This window comes from Phyllobates terribilis, unplaced genomic scaffold, assembly GCF_046119375.1.
Source record: "Phyllobates terribilis strain yellow unplaced genomic scaffold, ASM4611937v1 Scaffold_1__5_contigs__length_1240528914, whole genome shotgun sequence".
In the NCBI taxonomy this organism is placed as follows: Eukaryota; Metazoa; Chordata; class Amphibia; order Anura; family Dendrobatidae; genus Phyllobates; species Phyllobates terribilis.
In genome coordinates, this window is record NW_027362761.1 from 104799470 (window position 1) to 104817535 (window position 18066).

At 48.6% G+C, this 18066-nt stretch overlaps 1 protein-coding gene across 1 annotated transcript in view; it reads left to right on the forward strand.

The window, feature by feature from the left end:
- Nucleotides 1-10693: 10693 nt before the first annotated feature.
- Nucleotides 10694-18066, forward strand: part of CNTLN (centlein) — a 503552-nt gene continuing 496179 nt past the window's right edge. Inside the window, 1 exon segment of the mRNA XM_073665439.1 lies at nt 10694-10874. The gene's annotated coding sequence lies outside the window, so the exon portion shown is untranslated.

Consider the following 18066-nt stretch of genomic DNA (forward strand, 5'->3'; position numbering starts at 1 on the left):
TTGCCCTGATACTATACGGGAACTTTCAGTTCAAGAGGTACTTGGACCTTCCCCTCCTTGACTTTCAAATATTAGGACCGTCATCACTACCTCCTGAAACTGAAGGAATGTGCCAGTCATGGCTTGCACTTCATGATAGCACGTAAGCGATATACATTACCATTTGTATGATGTACACGGCCAGCTGTAGGACTTGATCAGAGAGATCAACTCCCCCAATGTTCTTATTGTACCCCAGAACACTCTGGCTTGGGCACCTGTGTAGCTGCATCTCGTACAGTGGTGGGAGTACAGCCATTACCATGTACGGTGGTTAAGAAAAGGACATTCCTCTTGTCCTTTTCTTAATGTAGATATGTGGTCGCTACATTGGGCTCTGCTCTCACCTTTTCTGAGCAGCTACCCAATTAGCGACCTAGGGAGTCCTCTCTGGTTTTGCTTACAGTAAGGCATGTTCTGGTAGCTCTGGCAGAGAAGGATTTGAAGAGTGGGATGCTGGTGTAGAAGTTATTTACGTAGTGGTGATAACTCTGATCCAGAAGTGTGTGCAACAATTCCCACACTAACTTCCAAGACAGGGGGGCATTCAGGGGGTTTAATCTGGGTGTCCCTCCCTTCATAAACTCTAAATCTTTGAGTGGACACTGAGGTACTCTTGCACAGCTTGTAGAGTTTACTTCAGTACCTGTCCCTTTTACTGGGCAGGTATTGCCAGAATCTATGCCTTCCCTTGAAGTGCATTAGGGACTCATCTGCGCAGATGTTCCTTCGGGGAATGTACACCTTATCAAATTTGTTGCTGAAGTGATCAACAACCGGCTGAATTTTGAACAATCGGTCAAAATTGGGGTCATCTTTGGGTGGACACTATGCATTTGTCAAGCATGCAGGTGACGCACCTGGTTCGTGAGCCCACTGTGCCATGGGGCTGAGCCTACCTAGAAAGGGCGTAGCCAAGCAGCTACCTGGTTTTCACTGGAGCTCCTGATGGTGAAGTTAAGCTTGAGTTGCAAGTAGCCGCCAGGTACCACACCTAGGCAATCCCTGGTAGGGATCAGGTACGCTGAAACTGACTAGGCTCGGAGTAACTGGCAGGACAGGATTCAGACTCTGTTCAGACTACATAGGTTCTGGATCCTGGGGTAGAACGGATAATGACACGGAGTAACAGACAGGGCTGGATTCGGATACTGGACCAGGCTCCAACATTACGGACTCTGGAACACTAACCAAGACTGACACAGGTGCAGGTTCTAGTAATGATGGAACGGTTACAGGGTTCAGCTACCACCAGTGTGGCTTCAGGCTACAGGGACCGCCAGGACCAGTTTCAGACTGAAGGGACCCCAGGTTCCCTCCTACTGGGGAGGGTACCTTTTATACAAGATGCCTCCCAAATATTGGCTGGGGGCATTTTCAAAGTGCACGCTTCCCCTTTAAGAACAGAGGGTCATGCCAACGGGAAGCCTGTGCGGCGTGCAAAGGAAGCAGGAGACGTGGAGATCACCACGTGCCGGGGCGATGAGTATGTCTGTGTCCCTGCATGTAGGGGGAAGGGGAACCATGCAGGGGCGCCGGCAATAGTGTTACAGCATTATTGCTGTAATGCAAAAACTTGTGAATGGCCTCAAAGAGTGTCCTCGTTATCGCCATGCAGTAAACTGTGGTGTTATATACTGTATAAAATATCAGCACTCCAATACTGCCAAACTTCTGACTTCTTCACTATCCCTATGTGAATAATAATATAATAATAATAATTTTTATTTTTATAGCGCCAACATATTCCGCAGCACTTTACAAATTTTAGGGGGGACTTATACAGACAATACAGAATAAGCATATCTCATATCGAAATGAGTGAGGGCCTGCTCGCAAGACCCCAAAAAGTCATAATTTTTACTGCGTCTACAGGAGTCCAATTGGCATATGATGAAGTGGTGTTACGGGTTCGGGGGGTGGAACCTCTGTGCTACGGTGCAAGGAGGGACCCAGAGGGGCGTAACTAAGTATCAACCCGGACCGACCCTGGTCGTACGGCGGCTAACGACTCCGTGACCAGGGAGGGACCGAGCCGAGGGACCAGGTGCTACTCTGGGGACGACCTTGTAAGGGAGCAGGTGACTCCCACGGTACAGATGGCAGGGACTGACCGGAATAGCAGGTAGGCACAGCAGGCAGGCTGGCGAGCAGAAGCCTCCAGGTAGGCTGTCAGGTAGACACGGCAAGTGACGGCAGGAGTCTCTAGGTGGGCTGGCAGGTGGTCACGGCAAGTGACGGCAGGAGTCTCTAGGTGGTCACGGCAAGTGACGGCAGGAGTCTCCGGGAAGGCACGGCAGGTAACAAGCAGGTAACAGGCAGGCAACAGGCAAGTGCTCCCAGGTGAGCGGACTGGCAGGCACGGCAGGTAACAGGCAGGCAACAGGCAAGTGCTCCCAGGTGAGCGGACTGGCAGGCACGGCAGGTAACAGGCAGGCAACAGGCAAGTGCTCCCAGGTGAGCGGGCTGGCTGGCACGGCAGGTAACAGGCTGGCGGGCAAGACTGGTAGCCAGGCTAGCAACGGGACCTAAGGGCTGAAGCAGAGGTCAGAAACACTGTGCAACAACTTTTGCTCAGGCACCTCCATTTTGGAGGAGGTGCCTTATATATGGGAGGACCCTCGGCTATTGGCCGGGGACTCCTTAGGACGGCGCGCGCGGCCCCTTTAAGCACAGTGCCCGGGGAGCTGCGCGCGCTGGCAGCAGGAAGAGGAGCGCTGGTGAACGCAGAGCGGGGAGTGCGGTGAGCGAGGAGGTGAGTGGGACGGCGTCTCTGCCTGGCAGGGGGCAGAGACGCCAATGCTACAGTACCCCCCCCTTTACGCCGCCTCTTTTTTAGGCCAGAAAGGAATTTTTCAAGGAGAAGCGAGGCATGAATGTTCTCCCTGGGTTCCCAAGTTCTCTCCTCTGGGCCAAACCCCTTCCAATCCACAAGAAAAAGGGTCTTTCCTCTTACCCTCTTAGTGGCCAGAATGTTCTCTACCTCAAAAACATCCTCAGCGGAAACTGGAGCAGGGGGAGTACCTAGATTGGAAAAAGAGTTAAACACAACTGGTTTGAGGAGAGATACATGGAAGGAGTTGGGAATCTGTAAGGTGGCCGGGAGTTTTAACTTGTAGGCCACTGGGTTGATTTGTTTGAGAACTTCAAATGGACCGATAAACCGAGGACCCAACTTATGGGAGGGTATTTTGAGTCGGACATGTTTGGAAGAGAGCCAGACTTTATCTCCCGGGCGGAATTGAGGCGGATCCAGACGTCTCTTGTCAGCATGTTTCTTCATCCGCTCGGAGGACTGAAGAAGTGCGGACCTAGTATTTTCCCAAATGGTGGAGAATTCGCTGACAAGAGCCTCCGCAGCAGGGTTGTCCACCGAGGCGGAGATGGGAAACGGAATCCGGGGATGTTGACCATGGACCACGAAGAACGGGGATTAAGAAGTAGATTCGCTCTCATGGTTGTTGTAGGAGAATTCGGCCCATGGTAGGAGCTCCACCCAATGGTATGGTGAGCGTTAACAAAGTGCCGGAGGTAGCTGGTAAGGATTTGGTTGATACGCTCCACTTGGCCATTGAACTGTGGATGGTAGGCGGAGGAGAAATCCAGGGTGACAGCCAGTAGCTTACAGGTAGCTCTCCAGAAACGTGAGGTGAGCTGAACCCCTCGATCCGATACAATGTGGAGGGGTAGGCCATGGAGACGGAAAATATGATGGAAAAAAATCCTTGGCCAGCTCCGATGCCGACGGGAGACCAGGCAGAGGAATGAAGTGGGCCATCTTAGAGAAGCAGTCAGCGACCACCCAAATGACTGTACAACCGGTAGAAACAGGGAGATCAGTAATAAAGTCCATGGCAATGTGCTGCCACGGGGCAGCAGGTACGGGAAGAGGCAGGAGGCGACCGGCTGGAAGATGTCTGGGAACTTTGTTACGGGCACAGGACGAACAGGCCGAGACGAAGTCTACCACATCCTTGCGCAGGGTAGGCCACCAGTAATGCCGGGTAATGAGTAGGAAGGTCTTCTTTTGGCCAGTATGGCTGGCTAGTTTTGACGAATGACCCCAGTGAAGAACCTTCTCACGATCTGGTACCGCTACAGACGTCTTACCGGGTGGAAGACGAGTCAGATCCAAGGGGGCCACATTCATCACTTTGGAGGGGGTCGATGATGTGCATAGGCTCCTCCTCTTGATCGGAGGACAGGAAGGATCGGGATAAGGCGTCGGCTTTGACATTCTTGTCCCCCGGGCGGAAATGTAGGACGAAGTCGAAGCGGGCGAAGAACAAAGACCACCGGGCCTGACGCGGATTGAGGGGCGTAACTAAGTATCAACCCGGACCGACCCTGGTCGTACGGCGGCTAATGACTCCGTGACCAGGGAGGGACCGAGCCGAGGGACCAGGTGCTACTCTGGGGACAACCTTGTAAGGGAGCAGGTGACTCCCACGGTACAGATGGCAGGAACTGACTGGAATAGCAGGTAGGCACAGCAGGCAGGCTGGCGAGCAGAAGCCTCCAGGTAGGCTATCAGGTAGACACGGCAAGTGACGGCAGGAGTCTCTAGGTGGGCTGGCAGGTGGTCACGGCAAGTGACGGCAGGAGTCTCTAGGTGGTCACGGCAAGTGACGGCAGGAGCCTCCGAGAAGGCACGGCAGGTAACAAGCAGGTAACAGGCAGGTCACAGGCAAGTACTCCCAGGTGAGCGAGCTGGCAGGCTCGGCAGGTAACAGGCAAGTGCTCCCAGGTGAGCGGACTGGCAGGTACGGCAGGTAACAGGCAGGCAACAGGCAAGTGCTCCCAGGTGAGTGGGCTGGCTGGCACGGCAGGTAACAGTCCCTAAGCACAGTGCCTGGGGAGCTGTGCTCGCCAGCAGCAGGAAGAGGAGCGCTGGTGAAAGCAGAGCGGGGAGCGCGAGGAGGTGAGTGGGACGGCGTCTCTGCCTGGCAGGGGGCAGAGACGCCGATGCTACAACTGGGGTTTTGGGCAAGAAATTGGTGGGCGTAAAAATTTGTCTGGGCCACCATGAGATTCACAAAATCCTCAGAGAAAGTCAATTTCTGTGATGCCGGCAGTGTCAAATTGGATTCGTGATTGGATCACAAAAATCAAGAATCTAAGGCTCACAATTTTAGAGAAGTGAGGTCCATAGGGGGTCACCAACGGTGGGCACTGGCTCATTTGCTGTCCTGGGGCATCTGCATGGGGGTTCATTATCACTGGAGGAAGAAGAGGAAAAATAGAGGAAGGTGGGATCCTCTCCCTCCATATCAGTGTCTGAGGCAAGGAAGGCATTCGCCTCCTCGGCTGAATACCGTGATTTGGACGAGTGGGACATTTTATTTTTCATGTGCGTTGTGTTTTGTGTGTGTGTAAAAAAAGCTAATATTATTCAGGTGTGTGTGTTTGGTGTAAACTTTTTTTAATTTATTAATTTATTAGTATTGAAGAAAGAGACAAAAAAAGAATATAAAAAAAAATCTAGAAAGAAAAAAAAATAAAATGGAGAATATAAAAATTTGGTAAAATAAAAAACAAACTTACTAAACAGATGATAGTAAAAACAATTACTGCGCGACTGCAACTAAATTACACTAACTGTAATTCTATGTAGTAGAAATAACTGTAGTATAATTACTACAATAATTTTCCATTACAATTCTGAAACGACAACTATTAAACGGACGTCAGTAAAAAAAATTACTGAGCGCCTGCAACTATCTGACACTAATCCTGACTATATTTAACTAAAAAAATATTGTAGTATAATTTGATTACTGCAGCATATTTTTACTGCGGATTACACTGTCCCTGATCTAGCTCTATCAACTACGGCAAATTGTTTTATATTTTTTTTACACTTTACTATATGACGCTAATTATGACTATATTTTAACCCCCAAAAAAATGAACTGGAGTATAAGTTGATATGCATGCAAAATAGGAGCATGTTCATGTTGCATGCATACCAACTTATACTTCATTTTTTTTTATAAGCTTCAGGATTCTGTAGTTAGTGTAGATAAGGGTGTGGTCTCCAATTCTTTGAGCTCACCCATTGATGAAGAGTTGGTCCAAAACGTGAGTCAGGGTTTGGCGCCACACCACCAGCAGCTCTCATTTTACTCTGGTATGTTATTCTTATCTTACCATTAGCGGTGTTACTATGCTAGGTTATTATCCCTGCAAAATGTGCTTCATTAGTTGAGTTATATACCTGGATTATGCTGCAGTGTATAATTATTGGATTGAGATCGGTGCTGTTATAGCACTGATCATAGCTGGACATCGATCTTTCATTTGCCGAAACATTGAAATTGCTCTGATTGGCTGTTCAGAATTGAACAGCCAATCACAGTAATCATAGTTGCAAGGGGGGGGCACGAAACTCCGACAAGTCCCGGTGGCCTGCCAGATACAGAAAACATCTTCCTCCGATCACCATATCTGGATAACCGGAAGGTCCCAGGACGTAAATTTATGTCAGTTTGTGGGAACCCCTTCCCGACCATGATGTAAACTTGATGTCAAATGTCGTCAAGGGGTAAACAGCATAATAAAATAAAAGAACATTTGAAAAATTATGCTGACATGAAGCAGACATATTGGAAATATTTTTTTATTAACTAGTTTGTGTGGTATCTGGTTTAAATGGCATATACATTCAAAGTTTGAAAATTGCTAATTTTTCTTAATTAGATTAGATTTCAGATTTAAAATTTTTAATAAAAATAACACAAAACATACTGACATAAATTTACTGGGATTTGTTGAAGAATTATAGAGTTGTTAGCACATAAAGTAACATGTCAAATTTGAAAAATGGGGTTTGGTCATTAAAGATGTTGTCCACTACTCGGACAACCTCTTCTCAATTGCTATATTCCCCCATGTAAAATAGCAACAGCATGTACTCACCTCCGGTATCGGCGCCAGCATTGGATCTCCTGGGTATCGTGTGACGTTGTTATGTCACGTGAGCACTGCAGAAAACTGTGTATGAGAAGCTATAGGGCCATCATACTGTATATAGGGAGCTGTGGGGGCCATCATACTGTATATATGAAGCTATGGGCACCATAATACTGTATATAGAGGGCTCTGTGGCAATCATGATGTTAGCTTAGCAGTCAAAATGACAAACATTAAGGCCCCAAATCATTAAAAATGCCGTTTTTTTCTGCCAGTCTTAATGAGGGGTGTACAGGAATAAGATGCACTGAATTCATTAAGAGGTACAAGATACTTAATGAATTTGGCACATCTTGTCAGTGGCGTGCACCTGGAGTAACATTTCTGGTGTAAAAAAACTCCGCCAGTATTGATGAATTTAACGGGCGAGCGTAGCCATGCCTCGTCCCCTTCGCAGCGCTGTTCATTTTGCGTGTAAACAACTAAAAGTTGCAATATTTTTGCACAACTTCGCATTTAACAGGGACTAAGTTTACAACCTTTGATTTATCATGTAGAGCTAAGGCCCCATTCACACATCAGTGTTTCCAGAACGTGTGGTGTTTTTACATGTATTGGAGACACTTATGTTACGGATCCGGGTGGTGGAATCTCTGTGTTGCGGTGCAAGGAAGGACCAGAGGGGCGTAACTAAGTATCAACTCGGACTGACCAAGGTCGCACGGCGGCTCAATCGACTCTGTGAACCAGGGAAGGACCGAGCAGAGGGACCAGGTGCTACTCTGGACCAGTCCTTGTATGAGAGCAGGTGACTCCCACGGGTCAGAAGGCAGGGACTGACCGGTACAGCAAATGAGCACGGCAGGCAGGCTGACAGGTGATCCGGGAAGACGGACTGGCAGACACCACGGGTAACTGGCAGGAGCCTCCAGGTAGGCTGGCTGGTAGGCACGGCAGGTAACTGGTACGTTCTACGGGTAGGCAGGCAAGCCGGGCCCATAGACAGACTGGCGGGTTTGGACCGTAGGCAGACCATCGGGCAGGAGAGTGTACTTGGCTGGCGGACACAGGTAGACAGGCTGGCGGACTGGACTGGTAGTCAGGCTGGCGGACTGGACTGGTAGTCAGGCTGGCGGACTGGACGTCAGGCTGGCGGACTGGACTGGTAGTCAGGCTAGCAGCGGGACCTGAGGGCTGAAGCAGAGTTTAGAACAAAGAGCTACAACCTTGCACGGGCACCTCCTTGAAGGAGGTGCCTTTTATATGAGAGGTCCTCCGGCCATTGGCCGGGGACTCCTTACGATGGCGCGCGCGGCCCCTTTAAGAGGGAGGGAGCGAGCGCGCGCGCCCTAACCACAGTGCTCGGGAAGCTGCGCGTGCCGGCAGCAGCGGCAGCAGCAGCAGCAGCAGGAGGGACAGAAGACGCCGGGCCAGGAGTGCAGCGGTAAGGGGGACGGCGTCTCTGCCTGTCAGGGGGCAGAGACGCCGATGCTACAACTTACACACGCACACCCATCATAATTTATGGGGCTGTGCACATATCGTGTGCTAACAGTGACCGTGTGTACTACACGTGGACATGTTCATTTTTTCCTGGCAGCACAGAAATCAATACGAGCACACGGATGACAAAGTGTGACATCCGTGCGCACCATCCATGTGACATCTACCGGTTTAGAATGCAGAATAGAAATTACAGATGTTTAGGTGTTAAATATGCAAAGATATAGATAGATAAGTGTCATACATGTGTAGTTTACTGTACTTGTATTTAGCTAATAAATAAATGTATGAGAAAAACGACGTTGGGTCCCTCTATTTTTGATAACCAGCAAAGTTAAAGCAGACAGCTGTGGGCTGATTTTATCAGGCTGGGAAGGTGCGGGCAAGGTCACTGCTCAGGTTGGTGGCAGTGATACACGGCTGAGCTCTAACGGTGCGGGCAAGGACACTGCTCGGGTTGGTGGCGGTGATACACGGCTGAGCTCTGCCAGTGTGGGCAATGCCACTGCTCAGGTTGGTGGCGGTGATACACGGCTGAGCTCTGCCAGTGCGGGGAAGGCCACTGCTCAGGTTGGTGGCAGTGATACACGGCTGATCTCTGCCAGTGTGGGCAATGCCACTGCTCAGGTTGGTGGCGGTGATACACGGCTGAGCTCTGCCAGTGCGGGGAAGGCCACTGCTCAGGTTGGTGGCGGTGATACACGGCTGAGCTCTGACAGTGCGGGCAATGCCACTGCTCAGGTTGGTGGCTGTTAGAAGGGCGGTTGCAAACAACTTTATTATAATGGAACGCAACCAACCCCGGGTTCCGCGATGCAGCCTGGTGGACTGCTGCCTAACACTTTCCGGGTGAAAAGGAAAGCAACCAACTTAATTGATAAACCCTTCCGTGTTACAGCATACTGGAACGGGTATAGGAATTCGCACTATCTCCGTTAGCAGCACGAGAGATATGCGGTGAAAAACTATCTGTAGTCCTGTTACAGCACAGGGACTACACTGGCGGCGCTAGGATGCGTGTGTGACTACGCCGATGGGTACACGTGCCTCCAGCTGGCGTGCTACCGGACTGAAGGGTACTACTCCACGTGGCTGACAGGCGATAGCCGAGGATAGGACATCTGCAGGCTGCTCGGGGTGTTAGGCGACCCCTTTGGCAGAGCCAGACTGCTAGACGAAGCTACCTGCCTATTTCCACTACACCTGCCTATGGAAACTACGTGGAAGACAGTCGTCCACACAACAGCATCACTTGCTCAGTGATCAGAGCGCACCGCCATGTTTGTGGGCGGGCCTTTTAAAGACTAAGCCCTGCCCACCGTCGCACCATTGGTAACGCCACCCGTGGACCAATCAGGCGGTGCCAGGTCACCGGGTCAGGTGGTTTCCAAACCACCAATCACGGTCCGCCAGATCACAGGCATGCTCAGTGCGGCAAATCCTGGACTTAGGCTCCAACAGCCCTGTCTCCCTCCGCAACCTATGCTTAACATTGCTAGGCACAAATACCCAAAAGACAATCTGTACATCTCGTGGACCAGCTAAGCGTTGGGGCTGATGATGATGCTGTGCAGCATCAGCCCTGGCTGGACTGGAATGGGAGACCACAGAAGGTTCTGGACCCATTTTGAATCCAGCAACAGCCTGACACCTCACAGGTGGCAGTGATACATGGCTGAGCTTGGACAGTGTGGGCAAGGCCACTGCTCAGGCTTGTGGTGGTGATACACAGCTGACCTCTCACAGTGTGGGGAAGGCTACTGCTCGGGTTGGTGGTGGTGATACACAATGTCTGTTCTTCACTCTGAGCACACAGAAGCCATGAGTGGCACTTGTTGAACCCTTTGCATGTTGCAGTAAACAGTGGAAAACAATATGGGGGTCACCTTGAGAGAGAGAGAGTGTGTGTGTTTTGAAGGTCTTTTCATATTGTTTAGTATCAGGTTATACATTCAAGTCAATGCATAGAAAACGCAGTTTGTGACTAGGAAGATTCAGGCGATTGTCTCAAGCGAGTGTTTCTTCATGTGGTGTGACTGCACTCAGAGCCCATACAGTTACCAGCTGTGTGTGACGGCATTCCCAACTGCAGCTCCCTCCGCTCTGCACTAAGCCTGTGACAACCGCTGTGTAGCCATAAACAATGCACGCTCCGCCAATCACCGCTGTCGTCGCTCAGTGACTCAAGGAAGAAAGCTGAGACGTGATTGGTCACTATAGCAGAGTCTGGCTTGTGATTGGCCGCACAGAGGCGGGCAGGACGAGCGGGGAACTGTACGCGCTGAGTGCTGGAAATGCCGCTTCCGGCTGGTGCAGGGCTGTCATTACTGCTCTGTCTCCTCCTGTAACGGCGCCGCCGCCGCCGCCGCTGCTGCACGGATCGGTAACGGGACTGCACGGCATTGCTATTCTAGAGCGAGGTATTGTGAGAGCACTATGGAAATAAGGGGGTTCCATGTGTAAACGAGCTGTGTGCTCATGTCACTCAACTTTCCCCTCTATGGGGCATGCGGGAAGGATTTCTCCTGCCCCCAATCTTTTAAAGGGTGTGTTCACACTGTTTGATTAGGATTTTGGAACATTGAGAAAAGCAGGAAAAGAGCTATCATGTGACTGCCAAAATGCTAATCACATGAGAGATCACATGATGACCGCGCCAGCAGAGTCCTGACTGCGTGCGTATTGCAGACTGTTAGTGCATGTTCACACTGCTTCTTTTTCTGCATTTTTTTTGTTGGTGTCCTAAAAAAACAAAAACCACTAACATAATAATCAAAAGAATTATCCTATTAATTTATATGGGAAAGCGACTTGCCGTGCGCATGATCAGGCTGTTCAGCATCTTTTACCTGATTCAGGCTTTCAAAGATGCCGGGCATTTACACATGCACATAAAACTTCATGACTAGTTTTTTTTATATACTTTTCTGGAAAGTTAGAACAAAAATACAGATATTCTGGCAATTTAGTTTTCTTGTTACCACCTTTTCTGCATAATGTGATAATTTGATAGTGTGGATTATTACAGATGTAACAATATTAAAAGGTATTTTCCTGGTATGAGAGCAAAGACTGCAGACTTCTGAGCCGTGAGAGCCTCATGCTGTTGTGGTGGGCTACTGGGAGGCGCCAGATGTTGCAGAAGGGCCAGCTGGGGTATGTAGTCTCACTGGCAGCAGATAATGTCACGGTATCTGGAGTGGGTCGCTGGATCCCTCAACGCTTCCCTTGTGTCCACAACAATTTCAAAGGCGGGAGATGGCACTTGTGGATGGTATAGGACCCCCCCCCCCCCTGGGGGCACTCCTGTAGCGGTGGCGTCTAGGTGCAGGTTTTGGAGTGCCCGTGATGTTTGTGCAATCTCAAGCAGCCAAACACGCAGGTGAACTTGTAAACATAACAATTTTACTGAAAGAGGTAACGGGGTACAGTCTCTCTAAGGCTATGTGCCCACAATGCAGAAATGCTCCGGATTTTTCCTGAGCGTTTCTGCATCTCCCCTGGCAGAAAAAACGCATGCGGATTGTACATGCATTTTTCCTGCCAGGGACAAGCGGAAGTGACGCGTTCTTCACATGCATTTCCGCATGCGGGTTGTCAAGAGCTTTCCAAACGATTTTAGCATCACTTGGAAAGTGCTTGACAACTTGGTCACACTATATAAATCCATGCAAAAGGCATGGATTTATATACTGTGACCCCAAAGAATGATTAAAAATAAAAAAATAAATATATACTTACCTTCTGATGGCCCCCCGGTGTCTTGCTTCCCTCCGTTCTCCCTTGCCGGCAGCGGTACACTGAAGGACCTGCCGACGTCAGTGTCGCGTGACCCGTCACATGACTATGACGTCAGCGCAGGTCCTTCAGTCCATCGCGATCTGCCTGCATGAGAGGAGGAGCGCACCGCGGGCCGCCAGAAGGTAAGTATATATTTATTTTTTATTTTATTCTTTTTTTTTTTTTTTTACAGGTTCTATGGTACCTGGGTCCGGAGGAGAGTCTCCTGTCCTCTAGACCTGGGTACCATCCGCACATTAGAACGCATGGAATGCGCATCTACATATACAATGATGCGGAATCCTAGCAATTCAATGCAAGTCAATGGCGTCGAGAACGCAGCACTTCCACAAAATAATTAGTGCTGTGTTTTTTTCCGCAATGATAATCCGCAGCGGAAATCTCCGCAGCTGTGCAGAGCACATGTGGATTATTATTGGGGAACATTGCGGACCTTCTACCAAGCGTTTTTTAAGCGTTTCTGCATCGTTTTTGCCGCTGCGGAAACGCTTAAAAAACGCATCGTGGGCACACAGCCTAAAAGGCAAAGGTCACAGTATATTGTGCATATGAAAGTAATGGTTCTCTCCTCATGAGACAAGCATTGTTAGTGTCCAGGGCGGCTGGAGTAGAGGAAATGCTATGCACAGTCCAGGAAATATTACACTGATGGAGGGACCTTCACAGATTGGCTCTCTGTGGAAACACACTAAAGTGGGGATGTACCCACAGTTTTTATCCCACCGTTTCCTCTTGCAGGGGGTAGGTTTAAGCAAAGTCGGTAGTGTGGCAGCCACGAGGATCTGGTCCTGGCTAGAAGCGATCAGGATAACCAGTGTGCAGGAGAGCCCATGTGCAGGGTTATCTCTCCTGACTAGAAGACACTTCACTCTTTTTGTGAAGGAGATTGTGAGGAAAAATGTCCCCTCAGCGTAGACTGGCATTGAAAACTCTTCTCGGAGAGCATAGTGTCTCTCCTATCTCTTCCTTAGTCAGCTTGAACTGCCCACAACTGGTTTGTAGCAGTGCTCAGTCAGTGTGTGCCCTGAGCTGGGAGGCTCCTCCCAGCCATTGCTATGGCCACCACTTGTGAGGAGAATAATCACTTATCTTTCATATACACACATTGGCCAGTAGATGGCAGGAAAGTACAGTTTACATTGCAATGTATTATATCACCTAACTCAGTACCCACACTGGAACAAATGTACTACCACTGTCTCATTTAGCAGTAGTGGAACGGGTACCGGGATACCACACTGTCACCATTCAGAAGTCTGCAGTCAAATAGACTTTGCACTCAAACCTGGAAAACCCTTTTAAGTTTGTATAAGTATATTTCTTACTTTATTTTTATTTTAAAGCTTTTTATAAAAAAAAAACAAAAAAAAAAAAAAACAGTGGCAAAGTTGCAGATTTTATCGCACTTGGTACACTCCCCCCCCCCATTCTCCAGTACATTATATGGTAAAATGAATGGTGTTATTAAAAACTACAACTCGTTTTGCAAAAAAAGAAGAACAAGTTTTTATACAGCTAGGTAAATAAAAAAAATAAAGTTGTGGCTCTTCTAAGAAGGGCAAGGAAAATCGAAAGCACAAAAAATGAAATTGGCTGTGGTATTAAGGAGTTAAAGAGTATTTTGGCTTTATTTAAAAACTATTTCTTTATAAAGTAGCAAACTACAAAATTCTGATATAAACAAGCTTAAAGGACATCTGTCAGTAGGAAAAACCCTTCTAAGCCGTCTATATGGCCACGCAGGTCATAGGAAGCTGAATAAGTGATATCTGTGATCTGATGTCTTATTGCAGAGAAATCCAGTAATCCACTTTTTTTTTACAGACATGTAATGACTGACAGTCTGCTCTCTTGATCTACATGTCTCACACTAAAAAAAAAACAAAGAGCAGGAGTATAAGTTGTTTGCATGCAATGTATAGGAGCATATACACACTGGCCATTAAACAGACAAAACCAAAGATAGAAACAAAATGAGCAAAAACCCTGCTGTAAGTAAAAAGTAATAGTGCATATAAATAACAAGGTGTACTCAGATCAGACATTATGTTTATATAGCTTCCCATGACTGGGGGTCCACAGTTGGCATTTGCCCCTGCTCTGCCCTTATTCACACTGAGTTTGTTTGTGACACATGGTAAGGTTTTAATATTGGAGATAGTATATGTAGGACCCTCCCGATTTGGGTACACCTTGTTGCAGTGGGATAGCTTTTATGTTTGTTTGATCAATGTTTACTAATTACCCTATGTTATTTATATGTACTGTTACTTACAGCAGGGTATATGCTCATTTTGTTTCTATCTTAGGTTTTGCATGTCTTATACTAGTAATAGCCCCTTTTCATTTAAAAAAAATCTGTCCCAAACTCCAGTCCTCATGGCCCCCAACAGGTCATGTTTTCAGCATTTCCATAGTGTTGCACAGGTGAGAGATTCCTGATACTTTTGCCATCTGTGCAATACTTAGGAAATCCTGAAAACATGTTGGGGGCTGGGAGGATTGGAGTTTGGGAAGCACTGATTTAAAATAATCTCTGGAGGCAGATTCTCAGGGAGATCTATGTCCGGCCCATAGATCTTAACAGCTCAATTACATATAAGAAAACCATGGATTTCTCTGGAATAAGACATCGGTTTGCAGATATCAAGGTATCATGTTATTCAGCTTCCTATGAACTACATGCCCATATAGATGGCTCAGGAGGGTTGATTTTACTGACAGATTACCTTTAAAATATTGTGTGCTTACCTTACTCATTCAAATCCAGTGGACGCCACCTCTGTCTCTGCAGGCGAGACTGCCATAGCCAATGCTTGTTTATAGGACTGAATATGGCTACATAGCCCCCTTATATTGAGTCTCCTTTATCCAGAAAGAAGGTTATTTGACTTCAGGTGTGTGAACGCTGTGTCTGTATGAATGTGGGGAATGCAGTTGGTATGGGCAGACTTCTTGTGTTTATATATAACATAATAGGAGCTACAGTGCTTTCCACATTTACCCAATACATGTGCCCGGCTTGCACTTACGCCACTAAAGGACTCGAGCTGACTCGCCCAGGGGGAATATAGGGGACTCGGTACCCGGGCCTTGACCTTCTATGGGATGTCACGGCAGTCGGCTCCCGGGCCCGTACCCTGGGGTCACTCTTTAAAAGGGGGTTTGTTAACAGTTTTTGTCTCGTGACGCCACCTGTGGTTCCCGGTAATGAGTACCGGCGCTGCTGCAGACCTCCGGGGGTGATGGGATGGCAGCTGGGATGTTTCTGCTCCCCACAGGCGGAGCGGGCCCCCGGGGCAGGGTTGATGAAAGGGATGCAGGTGAGAGGTGGCCCGGTCGGGTCAGGGGGAATGACGGACACGCACACAGGGAATTAGCTTCAGTACCTTTACTGGTGTAACGGCAGGTATGGTCCAGGGTACCTAGTAGGAAGGGTGCACTTCTGGACTCTCCACAGTGAGCGGGTAATAGGCCTCCTGGTCCGTTTCTTCCTTTCTCTAAAGCTTCTGGCCAGCCTGGAACTAGGCCTAGCTTTTATGCTGTTTCACTCTCCCACCTGTCTGCTTGTAGTAGAACTTTTCTTTGGCTATCACTATCCCTGGACGCTGGGGCCTTCGTGGTTCCTAGTTCTGTAAAATGATGGTAGATTCAGGTTGACCAGGGATCTGGAATCCTCCTGGTATGCCGGTTGTCCCTACTGGGTGTAGAGGACCCTGTAGGCGCGGACCCGGTGTCTGGCTTGTGTCCTGGGGTGAGCTTCAGATGCTCCTCTGTCCCCTTAACTCCTGTCTCCTTGCCTCGGCCACACTCGGGGCCCTCAACACAGCAGCAGACGTGCTCTGACACTCTGACTACCTAACTCCACCCTCCAGTATATATCCCTAACAGTGCTCCCTCTGGTGGTATCAGGTGGAAGGGCGGAGGTGTCTGTTATGTAGTGAGGGCCTCTGGTGGAAAAGTCCGTCCATGCACCCTTTTGGGTTCTGTGGTACCTGGGGGTAGCAGGGTACCACATTCCCCACTAGTACAACTCGGTACTCCTGGACTGAAACATTTTAAACAGGTAACAACAACAATTATGATAACAATAGCACATATTAAAGTTACGGTGAGTCCCATAACTGGTGAAGGTGCAACATGAGCAGCATGAGGGACCCGTCTGAAAACCCTCAACGTAGGCCCTGGACATGGCTACAGGGCATTGGTGATCCAGGTGTTGGACCACGTCTTCGGCCACGCCAAACGGGTTTTTGTTTAGTGGTCTTTTGATATAAAACTAATAGGGAGCACTTTAATAAGTGCAACTATTTACAATGGAAAGTTCTTTGGTTATTCACCGTCCATAACCTACAAGTCTTTATACCTTCACGGCTAACTAAAGGCACACATTATTTTTAGTTCACACACATATAACTGTTTGTACCCTTACGGGTAACTATTTTACACAGTAGGCATTTTGCACCTTATTCCCTATACCTGGTAGGGATTTGGCCTTGTGTGCTGCGTGTGGATCTACGTAGCACTGGGGTGATACTGGTGTCTGCATGCACTATCCGCTAACCTATCAGGTCTACGTGCAGGTAAGTTATAGAACTGCCTCAACAACTCTATAGGACTGGCAAGTGCACTGTTTACTGGACCCTCAGGTTCTGCTTCAACTGGCGACCCTCTTACTGGGGACTCTTCCTGTTCCTGAGCAGGCTCTTCTGGGGTGCTCACAGGCTCTTCTTGTGGTGGAGGTTCTTCTGGTGGCTGACAGAAGTGTATCACTGGTATGACAACTGCTCCATCGAGTTGAGGCCAGTCTCCGGGGAAGTCTCCTAGAACTGTATGAACTACATCTTCCTTGGGTTTTTCTGGTATTATAAGAGGTACTTCTTCCTCCTGCGTCTTCAGTAGACCTGGGCACAATTTCAAGTGGTCTCTTGAGACTGTTGTGGTTGTCCTACCTCTATCCTTGCTGATCAGGCAAGTTTTGGTGTGGTCAAATTTGGAATTTAACACGGTATAGGGCTCTCTTTCCCACTGGTCATCGAGCTTGTGACCTCTTCTTTTCCGCTTTAGCACTATTTCTCCGGGTGCCAAGGGTTCTGCTGGTGCATGCTTGTTATACTGGTCTTCCTGTCTTTCCCTGACTTTGTTTAGGCTGTCTTCAACACAGGCCTGTACTCTCCTGTACTGCTCTTGCCGATTTGTGTCCCAGTCTTCAGTGGACATATCCGCAGCAGGTTCGACCACACCGAGTTCCAAGTCCATGGGCAATTTTCCAGGTCTTGCTCTCATGAGGTATGCTGGGGTACAATTAGTAGAACTCACAGGTATGTGGTTATACAGGTCCACTAGGTCAGGTAGCTTTTCTGGCCACTGGTTCCTCTCCTCCAAAGGTAGGGTTTTTAACAGGTCAATGACGATGTTATTCATTTTCTCGCACATACCATTGGTTTGAGGATAATACTGCATAGTCCGGATCTTCTTGCATCCGTACAGGTGACAGAATTCTTTAAACAGCTCAGCTTCAAAGGCAGGGCCTTGATCTGTTAGCACCCTGTCCGGGTATCCATGGGGCCTGCAGAAGTAGGTTTGGAACGTTCTTGCTGCAGTTTCTGCTGTCAGATCCTTGACCGGGGCCACCACCAGGAACCAGGAATAGTGATCCACCATGGTCAGGGCATAGGAATAGCCTGACCTGCTGAGCGACAGTTTGACGTGATCCAGAGCGACAATCTCCAGGGGTTGGGTTGTTTTGATGGACTGCAGGGGTGCTTTTTGACTCCCGTAGTCTTTCCTTCTGAGGCTACAGGGCCCACA